General features: G+C 42.6%; 1 protein-coding gene across 1 annotated transcript in view; it reads right to left on the reverse strand.

The window, feature by feature from the left end:
• The window catches only part of LOC126260415 (fatty-acid amide hydrolase 2-like), a 405,764-nt gene that overhangs the window by 372,775 nt on the left and 19,335 nt on the right, over positions 1 to 13,654 (reverse strand). The gene's annotated exons all lie outside the window — the stretch shown is intronic.

Below are 13,654 nucleotides of genomic sequence, written 5' to 3' on the forward strand. Positions count from 1 at the left end.
TTTTGTTCGAATGCATCACCTAGTCAATAGCAGATCTATAATTGTCCGTGACTTGATATAGAATTTTGTTTTTGTGGTTATCCACAGCCTCCGAATGCTTAGTAAAAAATATATGGTCCGTAGTAAACTGTAACATAGACGATCTTTATTTAAATCGTGCGGTTAGTTGATTTCGAAGACTTGTCATTTTCAAGCGCCTGTAAAACCAACTTGGAAGAGTATCACATTGTCTGCATACATTTCCATGTGTCGCCATTTATAAGTATCAGATCACACACCTCACTTTAACGTACCATCTTACTATGAAAAATTATTGCTTTCATGCCCGCTTGCTTCACTAAGTGGTAACGTGTCTGCCTACCTTGCAGCGGGTCTGGGTTCGATTCCAGGCCGGACTGCAGATTTTCTCCACTCGTGGACTGGGTGTTTATGTTGTCCTCATTATCTCATCATCACCGGCACGCGAGTCGCCCAATGTGGCGTCACCTGAAATAAGACTTGCGACCCGGCGGTCGAACTTCCCCGGATGGGGCCTCCCCGCCAACAATGCCACACGATCCTTTCATTTCATTTCCTGCTTACATATGTAATATTACTTATTACATGTCGTAGCTGTCGACTTATTTTTCCCCACATGGAAAAAATTGACGTTATATCCGGTCTTTACATTGTGAATGGATCCACATTTACGCGACAACTTTAAACATCATATTGCAAGCAATGAATGGATTGTTTATTTTTCAATATTTTGTGAAATTTGTACTTATTTCATACATTATTGTTAATGTACTGTATAAAATATTTTCTTACGTCTCTTTGTGAGACCTTAACTAGTCTTTGATCGCTGATTGTCTTATATACAACACATCAACTAAGCCTGGCACACTGGTGTATTGTACCACTGACGTCTGCTATCGATAGTCTTACAGTTTTTGAATATATATGTATCTTTGACAGCAAAATATCAGCCGCTGTCAGTTGTCAGGCTATGGTACTTAGAACAAAGTTCGCAATATAATGTTTAAAGTTGTCACGTTAGTATGGATCCATTCACATGTGAGGATGCAGTATAACGTCTATTTTTTTACTTGCAGTGAAAAATAATTTGACAATGACAATTACGACATGTAATACGTAATATTACATATGTAAGTAGGAATTTTGCACGGTAAGGCGGTATGTTATTGCCAGGTGTGTAGTGTGTTAATCACACGTGGGAAGGTATGGAGATGTTGCAGAAAATGTGATACTCTTTCACTTCGGTTTTACAGATGCTTGAAAGTGACAAGTCGTCGAAATTAGGTAATCGCACGGTTTAAATAAAGATCGTCTGCATTAATGGCTACTGCAAACGATGTTTTCTTTTAGTAAACTCGATAGAAAACCTCAGCCAGCCGCTGCGCTGCGTGCTGAAGGCAGTCTATTTCAATTTCTTTCGCCATTTTTCATTTCGTTTTATCATATCTCGCGCTCTTTGATCACACACATATAAATTCGTAGTTAAATAGTCCTCCCTCTTTGTACTTAGAAAAACATCGGCCACCGTCCTGCTAATATCATTGAAGTAAGAGAAAGACACATGCTGGAAAAGTAATATTTAGTCCATGTTTACCGCATGTGCAGCAGTGACACGTGGTCAGACATTTCATTCTAGCCTCATTCTTTGGTCCACAAACATCGTGTAGCGAGCGAAGTCGTGGGGTTCCACCGGGTTGGCAAGTAGTGATGGTTCTTGGTCAGCCGTTTGCAAACTGTACTCAGTCGCTCGATCAAGTGATTTTGTCGGCAAATTCATCACTATCTAGTCCGTTCATATCCTTGTCTACCCTGCTCTATACGGAGTGAACCAGAACTCCTTCGACAAAATGCCGGAGGGTGTTCAGGAATATTTTCTGTATATTTGGGGGTCTCCTTTGGCTCATTACATAGTAATTGCATTTTATTGCCTTCATTTATCTTTGTACCTTCATTGCACTGCATAACATTGCAAATATTGACGATATTCACTGTGCGTCTTATTTGAAAACACTTGTTACGTTCACTCATGGTACTTGTCGACGACACTAAAGCCCACTTTACTCTTCTATCTCACGACTACAACCAGTACTGCTCGGTTCTGCCTCGTTTTCTTTTTTCCGGCTGAGTTAGTTGCTTTTTAACAGTGATACACAGCAGTACGAACAGGTTTGCTGACGGCGAGTTTGCCGAAATGCAACTCGTGAACGGGTCCATTGGATGCAATGGGAGAAAGGCACCACGATGCTACGCTCCCGTCAACGAGAACCCCTTCGCACCACTTCTGCACCTGTTTCTGTGTTGTTGCATTACTCTGTGATTTGAGTTGTTGTATAACGTACCTTTTCACTGTTGTGAAGGTATTTGGTTGGTGCATAAGTTCGTAGCGTTTTTGTTTTGCATGCCGGCCGCTGGTGGCCGAGCGGTTCTGGCGCTACAGTCTGGAACCGCGCGACCGCTACGGTCGCAGGTTCGAATCCTGCCTCGGGCATGGATGTGTGTGTTGTCCTTAGGTTAGTTAGGTTTAAGTAGTTCTAAGTCCTAGGGGACTTATGACCTCAGCAGTTGAGTCCCATAGTGCTCAGAGCCATTTTTTGTTTTGCATGTTGTTATTCCGGTTGTTGTAGGTTTTGTTTGCCGGTTGTTATTTTGTTTGTTTGTTTGTTTGTTTGTTGTCGTTCGAGTTTACATGTTGTCATTTTGTCATTTAGAGATACTGAGTGGAGCTGTGGACGCTAGAAAATGAAGCGCCAAGTGGAGAAATCGAAACATTTCCGACGTATTTAAGTTCACCAGAGGAGTGACAGCAGTCGAGGCTGCCAGAAACATTTGCGCCTTGTATGGGGACAATGCCACTGTACAGAGAATGGCAAGAAAATGTTTATCTCGTTTTAAGAAGGATCGTATTGACGTTAGTGGCTCCTCACGGTCAGGAAGACCTTCCGGGTTTGATGAAAGTCGTTTAAACTCATTGATCCATAATTATTTACGTCAGTGTAGTCGAGAACTGGTAAATATGATGAACTGTGATCACTCTACCATCGTGCGACATTTGCGTGCAATGAGAAGGTTCAAAAATGCTCTAAACCAAAATTACAAAAATCAGCGGGTGGCCATACATGCATCTCTGGTCGCTCGTCATCAATTGGCTCATGAACAACACCGACTATTGCTAGTCTTTATCGTTACTGGTGACGAGAAATCGTGTCTTTATGCTAATATAAGGGAGAGAAAGGAATGGCTGAGCCTAATCACAGCAGTAGAAAGACCTGCGCGTATCCACATAATGTTATGCATCTGATGGAACAGCGGCGGTGTGGTGTACCAGCAATTGTTTGCCGGAGGTGTAGCCGTTACTGCTGATATGTTTTGTCGGTAACTGAGAAGTCTTGCAGAAGCGATCCAAGAACAACGACCATGAATAGTGCATCCACCATAACGTCTGTCCGCATTCTTCTAGACTTCAAAGACACTTTACAGTAAATGGATTAGGAATTCATTCAGCACCTACTATATTCACGTCAACTTTCACTCCACACCCTCAGATTTTCACCTTTACCGCTCTGTATCAAATGGTTCAAATAGCTCTGAGCACCATGGGACTTAACATCTGAGGTCATCAGTCCCCTAGAACTGAGAACTACTTAAACCTAACTAACCTAAGGACATCACACACATCCATGCCCGAGGCAGGATTCGAACCTGCGACAGTAGCGGTCGCGTGGTTCCAGACTGAAGTGCCTAGAACCGCTCGGCCACAACGGCCGGTTCATCACGAAAGACCAGAATTCAAGTCAAACATGTACCGCTCGGCCATACTGGCCGGGCGCTCTGTATCGAACAGCCTTCAAGGAACTTCTTTTCCGAATGAAAATGCGACCCGAACATAGCTCAATGACTTCTTGGCTTCAAAATCACGTGATTTCTACAGTCGCAGAATCGAAAAGCTACCCCAGCCTTGGCAGACTGTTGAAAAAAGTGAAGGAAAATATATTATTGGTGACTAAAGTCTGTGTTATGTGTATCTGTTGTGTTTATTAAACTTATGGTAAAACGCTAGGAACTTATTCACCAACATCGGAGATCATGGGTTCCTTATACCAAAATACTCAGAAAATATCCACGAACAGCCTCTGAAATTTTATCGATAGATTTCTGGTTCACTCTGTACACAATAAAATGTGTATTGTGAGCATAACATTGTGCCATCGCCTTCAAATGATCATAACATAACATTATTCTCTCAAATTTCATCCTCGTTCTCGGCATGAGGTACCAATTAAAATACCGTGCATCAGTCAGTAGCTCAGATCAATAATCACAAGCAGTAAAACACGAACAGGTTTCATTGTGGACAGCCTAAGATCCAACATTCGAATTTTCGAAAGGATATTGGTTTCAGTTATAAAATAGATCATCAGATCTGATGATTTTGTATATCAATAGCGGCCTGTCTCACATACCACATATGCTCCTTACTATAGTCTCTTACAGACGAATTAAGAAGGTATCACCGACGGAAATGTAGTGTCTCCGAAACGCTTATCGCCGGCACCAGTAATAAACAACATCTCGCTTCATTGTAAATGTCTTTTAGATGAGTTATTTAGCAGATTCGAAACGACATCGCCAAGGGTTAAAATTCCCCAAACTACACATTGATGGTATTGTATAGGGTGTCCAAGAAGTCCCGTACTCCTCTCGACTTTACACATAAGGAGAAATAAGTAATTGTGTTATTGGTATCATTGCCTTTAAGCTGGCGGTGAGCGCTGTTGCCAGTAGGTGCCTTTTGTATTGTTATGTTTCAGTACTGAATTGTTTTAGTCACGAAGCTACGGTTGATGCGAGCGGACACAGCTACACTGCTGACGAGCGATTAATGGCGTGTGTGTAGGCGCACGAACGTCCGCAGTGACAGAGGTAATGAGACCACTTTGGCAAGATCTCACCTTGTAAAGCAATCATGCTTGTTTGGGAAAAACGTGCTTTTGTTTCAGGCGGCATCAAAGACAGACCGCGTAGTGCCACGTAAGGAAACACGAGAGGAAACATGTTTCACCGTCGCTCAGTCAGCTGTGCAGTCTCCAGTGAAAGCTACACGTAAAAGACTCACTGAGCTTGAAGTACTAGAGTCAACATTTAATGACTACATCAAAGATTTGAAAATGAAAGGATTTAGACCGACGTTTGTGAATGAATTATCTGATAACGAAATGGAGCAGCGAGTTGCAGCTGTGCAGCCCATAGTGGTGTTAAGGATAGAAAAGAGCATTTATTCCTCTTTCAATTTTTGCAGTACTTTTTTTGCTGCTACCACTGGATCTCAATGGCGTGATGTAGGTTACGTAAGCAGCTCTGTGACAACAGAGATGGATTCCACGCTCGGTTCCGCTGAGTTGGGTAGCTGTCTCCGGGGCTGCCAAGTAACGCCCTCAGAAGGTTCAAAGCCAACCAGTGGGAGAGTAGAGATCGGTCACGTGGGGTGTGCGGGTTAGGCGGCGAGACAGTGGCCGCAACAGTGGATCTGTCTCTTGTTTACCAGCCCTCCTACCCTACGGACGTGTCCGCCTGCTCCTTCCATTGAGAGCGAAATGCTATCAGCCACCACGCGCGGTTCCCTATGTAGTCGTCAGCAGACGACAGACCAAGTGTACCCCACAGAATAGGAGAATAAATCTCCATTTTTTATTTATTTACTTTTTTTTTTTTTTGGCAGCTCTGTTTCATTCAATATGCTAGAGTGAACAGACTCCTGTTACGCTCCTTAATCCATTCTGACACGTACACAGCCTTCCGTGTTGGCACAGTCGCCAAATGCCTCTCACTCTGATGAATATGCAATACATCGGAGATCACAAAGGAGGAATTGAAGTTTCTAATCTGAGGAAATCCCCATGGGCAGTAAGAAAGAAGGTTAGAGGCGATTGACTGAGTTGAGTTACCAATTACAAATCTTGAAAATTTATTCAAATAGGACCACAGCATGTAAAACACACAATTTCAACTCCAGTGACTATACTTTAAAACAATATAGTAAAAACAAGGCTCACAAATATTTTACTCAAACCGCTAGAAAGTACCAATGGAGTTTAACTTGAAAACACTGACAAAAACCAGAACTTTCTAAAATATAGCTTGATAGTTACAAAATTAATACACTACTGGCCATTAAAATTGTTACACCACGAAGATGACGTGCTGCAGACGCGAAATTTAACCGACAGGAATAACATGCTGCGATATGCAAATGATTAGCTTTTCAGAGCATTCACACAAGGTTGGTGCCGGTGGCGACACCTACAACCTGCTGACACGAGGAAAATTTCCAACCGATTTCTCATACACAAACAGCAGTTGACCGGCGTTGCCTGGTGAAACGTTGTTGTGATGCCTCATGTAAGGAGGAGAAATGCGTACCATCACGTTTCCGACTTTGATAAAGGTCGGATTGTTGCCTATCGCGATTGCGGTTTATCGTATCGCGACATTGCTGCTCGCGTTGGTCGAGATCCAATGACTGTTAGCAGAACATGGAATCGGTGGGTTCAGGAGGTTAATACGGAATGCTGGATCCCAACGGCCTCGTATCACTAGCAGTCGAAATGACAGGCATCTTATCCGCATGGCTGTAACAGATCGTGCAGCCACGTCTCGATCCCTGAGTCAACAGATGGGGACGTTTGCAAGACAACAACCACCTGCGCGAACAGTTCGCGACGTTTGCAGCAGCATGGACTATCAGCTCGGAGACCGTGGCTGCGGTTACCCTTGATGCTGCATCACAGACAGGAGCGCCTGCTATGGCGTACTCAACGACGAACCTGGATGCACGAATGGCAAAACGTCATTTTTTCCGATGAATCCAGGTTCTGTTTACAACATCATGATGGTCGCATCCTGTTTGGCGACATCGCGGTGAACGCGCATTGGAAGCGTGTATTCGTCATCGCCATACTGGCGTAACACCCGGCGTGATGGTATGGGGTGCCATTGTTTACACGTCCCGTTCACCTCTTGTTCGCATTGACGGCACTTTGAACAATGGACGTTACATTTCAGATGTATTACGACCCGTGGCTCTACCCTTCATTCGATCCCTGAGAAACTGTACATTTCAGCAGGACAATGCACGACTGCATGTTGCAGCTCCTGTTCGGGCCTTTCTGGATACAGAAAATGTTCGACTGCTGCCCTGGCCAGCACATTCTCCAGATCTCTCACCAATTGAAAAGGTCTGGTCAATGGTGGCCGAGCAACTGGCTCGTCACAATACGCCAGTCACTACTCTTGACGAACTGTGGTATCGTGTTGAAGCTGGAAGGGCAGCTGCACCTATACACGCCATCCAAGCTCTGATTGACTCAATGCCCAGGCGTATCAAGGCCGTTATTACGGCCAGAGGTGGTTGTTCTGTGTACTGATTTCTCAGGATCTATGCACCCAAATTGCGTGAAAATGTAATCACATATCTGTTTTTGTATAATATATTTGTCCAATGATTACCCGTTTATCATATGCATTTCTTCTTGGTGTAGCAATTTTAATGGCCAGTAGTGTATTAAAACAGAAAATGAAAATAATTACAGAAGATGAGAAGAGGAGGCAGCCTCCCCTTAATGGACAAGGTTGTCGCCAGGAGTGCCCAGGGAAGCGCGATAGGACCGCTACTATTTTTTATGTACATAAATGATCTGCAGACATGGTGGACAGCAATCTGCAGTGGTCTACTGATGCTGTGGTTTATGGGAAGGTGTCAAAGTTGAGTGACTGTAGCAGGATACAAGATGACTTAGACAAAATTTCTAGTCGGCGTGATGAACTGCAGATAGCTCTAAACGTAAAAAATGTAAGTTAATGCTAATGAGTAGGAGAAACAAACTCTAACGTCCGGACAGAGTATTACCAGTGTCCTGCTTGACATAGACGCGTCGTTTAAATATCTGGGCGTAACGTTACAAAGCATTATGAAATAGAACGAGCATGTGAGGACTGTGGTAGAAAGGTGGGTGGTTGACTTCGGTATATTGAGGAAATTTTAGGAAAATATGGTTCATCTCTAAAGGAGACCTCATGTAGGAGGATGGTCCGATGTATTCCTGAGAGCTGCTTGAGTGTTCAGGATCCGCACGAGCTCTGTTTAAAGGAAGATATCAAAGTAATTCAGAGGGGAGCTGCTACATTTCATACTGCTAGGTTCGAACAACATGCAAGTGTTATGGAGATGCTTCGGGACCTCAAATGGGAATTCCTGGAGTGAAGGCGACGTTCTTTTCGAGGAACGCTATTGTGGAAAATTAGAGACTCGGCAGCTGAAGCTGACTGCAGAACGATCCTACTGCCGCCAACATACGAGGTGCGACAATAAAGTAATGAGACTGATTTTCGTTGCAAGATGTGGCAACCCTGCAGGCTTGCATAGGCACAATATCTTTGGCCTTGGTCTATAAGCTGCTTCTAGTCCAAGTGGCACATCGATGCCACTGCTCAGTCATGGGTTGTGCCGTAATAAGTCAACACGTGTTTGTGTCTCTCGTCATGGAAATTGAACCGCATAATATTGCGTAACGGTATGCCATTTCTTTTTGCGTTAAATTCGGTGAAAACACGACGACAACCTACGGTAAGCTTCAGAAGGCTTTTGGAGAGGAGGCTATGTCAAGAGCTCAAGTTTTTTGTTCGCATAAAATGTTTAGTGAAGGCAGAACGAATGTTGAAGATGAAGACTGCAGTGGACGACCATCAACCTCACGGACAGATATCAACTTTGCCAGTGTGCATGAACTCGTACGATCTGATTGAAGATTATCCATGAAAATGATTGCAGAAGAACTGAACATCAATCGAGAAACGGTTCGTCTTATAACAACTGAACATCTTGATACGAGAAAGATTTGTGCACAAATGGTCCCCAAAAATCTTACACCACAACAGCGAGAAACATGGAAAAATGTGGCAGCCGATCTGTTAGAGCAAACGGTAATCAATCCAGAATTGTTGAGCCGTGTTATCACTGGTGATGAAAGTTGGTTTTTCAGTACATTCCAGTGACAAAACGCCAAAGTTTGCAATGGTGCTCAAAGGGATCACCCAGAACAAAAGAAGCTCGCATGTCAAAGTCAAAAGTGAAATGCATGCTTGTGTGCTTCTTTGATTCCAAGGGAATTGTTCATAAAGAGTGGGTGCCTCCTGGACAAACCGTTAACCAATATTACTACAAAGAAATTTTAGGAAGACTTCGTAAAAGAGTTCTTCATGTCCGTGCCAACATTGCTGATAATTGGATTCTGCATCACGATAATGCCCCATCCCATACTGCTCTGTCAGTACAGCAATTTTTAACGTCAAAATAATTTCAGTACTACCACAGCCACCTTATTTACCAGACATCGCTCCGTGCGTCTTTTTTCTATTCCCAAGAGTCAAAACGGCGATCAAGAGCCACCATTTTCAAACTACACAAGATGTCCAAAAAGCTGTGACGAGGGTCTTGGAGGATATTACAGAAGATGAGTTCCAGAAATGTTACCATCAATGGCAGAAGCACTGGAAAAAGTGAGTGCAATCAGAAGAGAACTACTTTGAAGGAGACAACACTTAACTTGACTAAAACGGTAGGAAACATTTTTTTTCACATCAGTCTCATTACTTAATTGTCGCACCTCGTACATTTCGCGTAAGGAGCGTGAGGATAATATACAAGAAATTATGGGTCACACAAGGCATGTAGACAGTCGTTTTTCCGTCGCTCTGTTGTGTGCGAGTGGAACAGTAAAGAAAATGTTAGTAATGACACGGGGTATCCTCCACAACGCACCGCACACAGATTACGGTGTATGTACTTAGAGGTAGATGTTGATGAAGATCCCAGCCTGTCTTGCTTAAGGTGGCTGCTTTTAAACATTTGCCTGATTTCAGTAGACATACTTTGTAATTTTGGTTCAACAATAAATCATCATACATCAAATTACTGAAACATTTTAATAGACAGAGGATACAACATGTTAACGTCAGTTTTAACGTACCCCACTCTGGTGATTCCAAATAGCTTAAATAGGAAAGAAACCTCTTACAAAGACGTAAGTCATGTAACAACTTGTAATTGGTCAAATCAGCCCTCACTATCGTCTGAGAAGTGATTTACAATAGTAGCACATTTTAACATGCAACAAAATTTATGTTCATTGCTACATGTAGCCTGATAAATAACGGCCACTTCTTGTAACAACAGATTATCGCCGAAGTTAAGTCACTCCACGAAGGCGAGGACAGAATTATTACTCGTGGGGTTGGGTTGTTTTGGGGGAAGAGACCAAACAGCGAGGTCATCGATCTGATTAGCGAAGGATGGGGAAGGAAGTCGGCCGTGCCCTTTCAAAGGAACCATCCCGGCATTTGCCTGGAGCGATTTAGGGAAATCACGGAAAACCTAAATCGGGATGGCCAGAGGCGGGATTATTACTCGTGCAAAGTTGACACTCGGCGCGGTGGCTGATGGGAGCGACTGCAAATGGGAAATACCTTTACAGTCGCTCCCATCACACCACCGCGCCGAGTGTCAACTTCGTTTGCGCGGATAATAGCAGACACCAGCTTGCCGTACTTGGTCGAAAATCAATCTTCAGGCACACATGCTAATCCATACACTTGCGGGTCACACAATTAAGGGTTCAAAATGTCAGAATTCTCAGCCACACAACACCAGCGAGCCACCGTTCCAAAACGCCAAGTGTGCGTTGCGAAGATAGGACAGCGAACTACCTCCAGTGCTGGAGTCCTTTGCTGCACGCACTCTGCTTTGCTCACAGCAATGTCTCCCTGCCACCGTCCGGAGCCGCGAGAAAACAGTGATTCTGCACCAGGGGGCAAACACCATTTCTGCTCAGCGACTCAGTGGACCTAAGTGGTACCAACCTGGTGACCAAAACAAAATCGTGCCTCCCTCTGTACGCTCACTGTGTGCAAGAGTTGGAAAGGAACACACCTCATGTTGGAATATGGGCCAGGATGTCCTCGCGATACCAGTTTGGACCACATTAATTTTTTTTTTTTTTTTGCAAAATGTATGAATGGAAATCCTCATTTATGGTTACAACAGGACGGAGCTCCAGCACGCTCGGTTATTCGGATGTCTGTATTACATCAGGAACACTAAAATGGTCACCGAGCCATACAACTCGTTGTCGGTTCAAGACTGTCGAAGAATAGAGCAAAAGTGTGGAGAACGCCCTTCGAAGCTTAAGAATTGGGACGGCCCGCGAGATTTCTAGGACATGGAAACGCATAGAGCTCTGTGTGAAACACAAGTCCTCTGGAGACGAGATTTTTTTTTCCTAGCGCTGCAATTTACAGTGTTCAGTACACTGACCTAGCGGTATGTGAACTTCTCAGTGCGCTGTAGGTGTTCACGACATGACATTTCATAAATTGGGTGCGTTGGTGCATTGATCCATACGTAGTCCCTCATAACAGGTTGACTGCAGATCCCTGTGGATATATTTTAATTCAGGTTCTAAATCGTTTCACTAAATCATTTTAAGCGAACGTCTGGTACGTGCAACAAGATTATGCCCTACTTTCACTACCTTCGCGGTCTAATTGCGCCAACGCTCTGTTTCTACTTATATGTATGTAAACGGAACGAGAAAGAAGTAAGGGATGGGAGAAAGAAGGAAGAACAGCAAGGTCAATAGAGGAGGAATTTTAAATTTGTTGGAGGAGGACGATGAAAGTAATACGTTGTGTACTTAGGGAACGAATTATTCCGGAAAATCACGGAAAATTTTAGTCAAGATGGTGGAATGTATATTTGAACCACGCTGCTCTCGAAAGCCAGGCCATATTAACGAAGGGAAATATAGTTCGGAAGGCTGGAGGAGGGACTAGTGATGCTGATGACGATGAAGCAAGCAAATATTTGCCTGAAGCTGATGTGGAAAACCACATGAGATGACCTAATGATGAAGGAGCCAGAGTTTGAACTCTGTTCCTCCCGACATGAAGTCCAGCGACTTCTGCCGCGTAACATTGTTCTAAATTTGTCACATAGGTGACTCATGCGCGAGGCTTGAGTTGGAGGCGACGCAGCTCGAAAGGAAAAATAACTTTCACCAACTGTCAGGCATTGTGTATTATTTGACTAACGCTTGGTGTTCCAGATGTGGCGAAGTTTGTAGGGTCGCTGTACTCAACTCGCAAAGCTAATTACGCCAAGTGACAAGAAATAAACATTGACGGGAAGGATGCAATGCTGTTAAAATGTTGGTGTGCACAAGGTACGCCAGTTTACTCCCCATTTTTGTAGTAATGAGAGTTGTCTGTAGAAAAATGTAATGGAGCTTCAATGAGAACTGTAATCCACAATCTTTATAACGTCACATTGGAAAGGTCAGCATTTCATAATTCAAGGGGTGTCCTGTTGCCTGAACCGGTCAATAAAACTGGATTATTTACACGAGCTGAATTCAGGCAATTGATCTTCGCCGCAGACAACGTGACGAATATGGATCGAGTTTCCACTAATTACTTAGGTTTATCAGGGGAAATCAAGATATAAGGAGACTGCACATGTGTGACTCTGGAGTATAGTGGATGCGATACAACTTCTGTCCTTTGTTTTTTGTTACGTTGGTAATACACATTTTCTCGATGTGAATTTATTAGTTTATTTTTATTTTTAGGGGCCCATTATTTTTATGTTGTGTTTATCTTCTTTTACTATGAAAGACTGCAAAATTAATTAATTGTTCAAATTTTAAGATAATGTAATTAGAATATGACGTAAAATATTCTACTCAAGTTTTATTTGTGTTTAAAAATCGATGAGTATTGTACTGTATAAGTATCGATGTAGGGCTTATGTTTCCTCTGGCTATTAGTATAGGCGGAGAGTTGGCTGTGAGCTGTGATGGAGAGAAGTCTAAATGTAACTGATTTCTGATGTACTTTAGTGGGTTATACATTGTCAACTTACAAGAACATGGAAAAATTGTCTTGCGGTTATTTAAAAGTGAAGAATAATATGAACATGAGTCTAACTAATGTTGCATTTCAAAGAAGTTACATTTAATACCTGTTAAAGACGTTTTTAGCAGAAGACAGAAATGCTTTCTTGCTGACTTTACTGAATCACGCAATTACGCCACAATACTGAGAGTGAGAAGACGATTAACATATTCTAATTAATTAACATATTCTAATTACGGTACGTTGATAATGTTTAGTTTTAGACAGTATATTTACAACTAAATGAAACAATTTTCGTGCCATACACGTTTCGCCTTTATTCTTTGTAAGGCATCTTCAGTGGCTTGGAATATGTACATCTTTTTGTTTATGTTATTTAGTTTACATTTCGGGAAAATTTACGTATAGGTTATAAACAGTTCTGGTGGTTGGCTTTTCTAAGGCGTAGTAATAATTTAAATTCTACTTGCAGGTTTTATATATATATATATATATATATATATATATATATATATATATATATATATATATATATATAGTCCGAAAATGTAAACTAGATAGTATAAACACAAATATGTACATATTCCAAGCCACTGAAGGTGCCATGCAAAGAATAAAGGCGAAACGGGTATGGGCCGAAAATTGTGTTTTATTCAGTTGTAATGAGACGGTC

Source organism: Schistocerca nitens, chromosome 5 (assembly GCF_023898315.1).
Source record: "Schistocerca nitens isolate TAMUIC-IGC-003100 chromosome 5, iqSchNite1.1, whole genome shotgun sequence".
NCBI classification, from domain to species: domain Eukaryota; kingdom Metazoa; phylum Arthropoda; class Insecta; order Orthoptera; family Acrididae; genus Schistocerca; species Schistocerca nitens.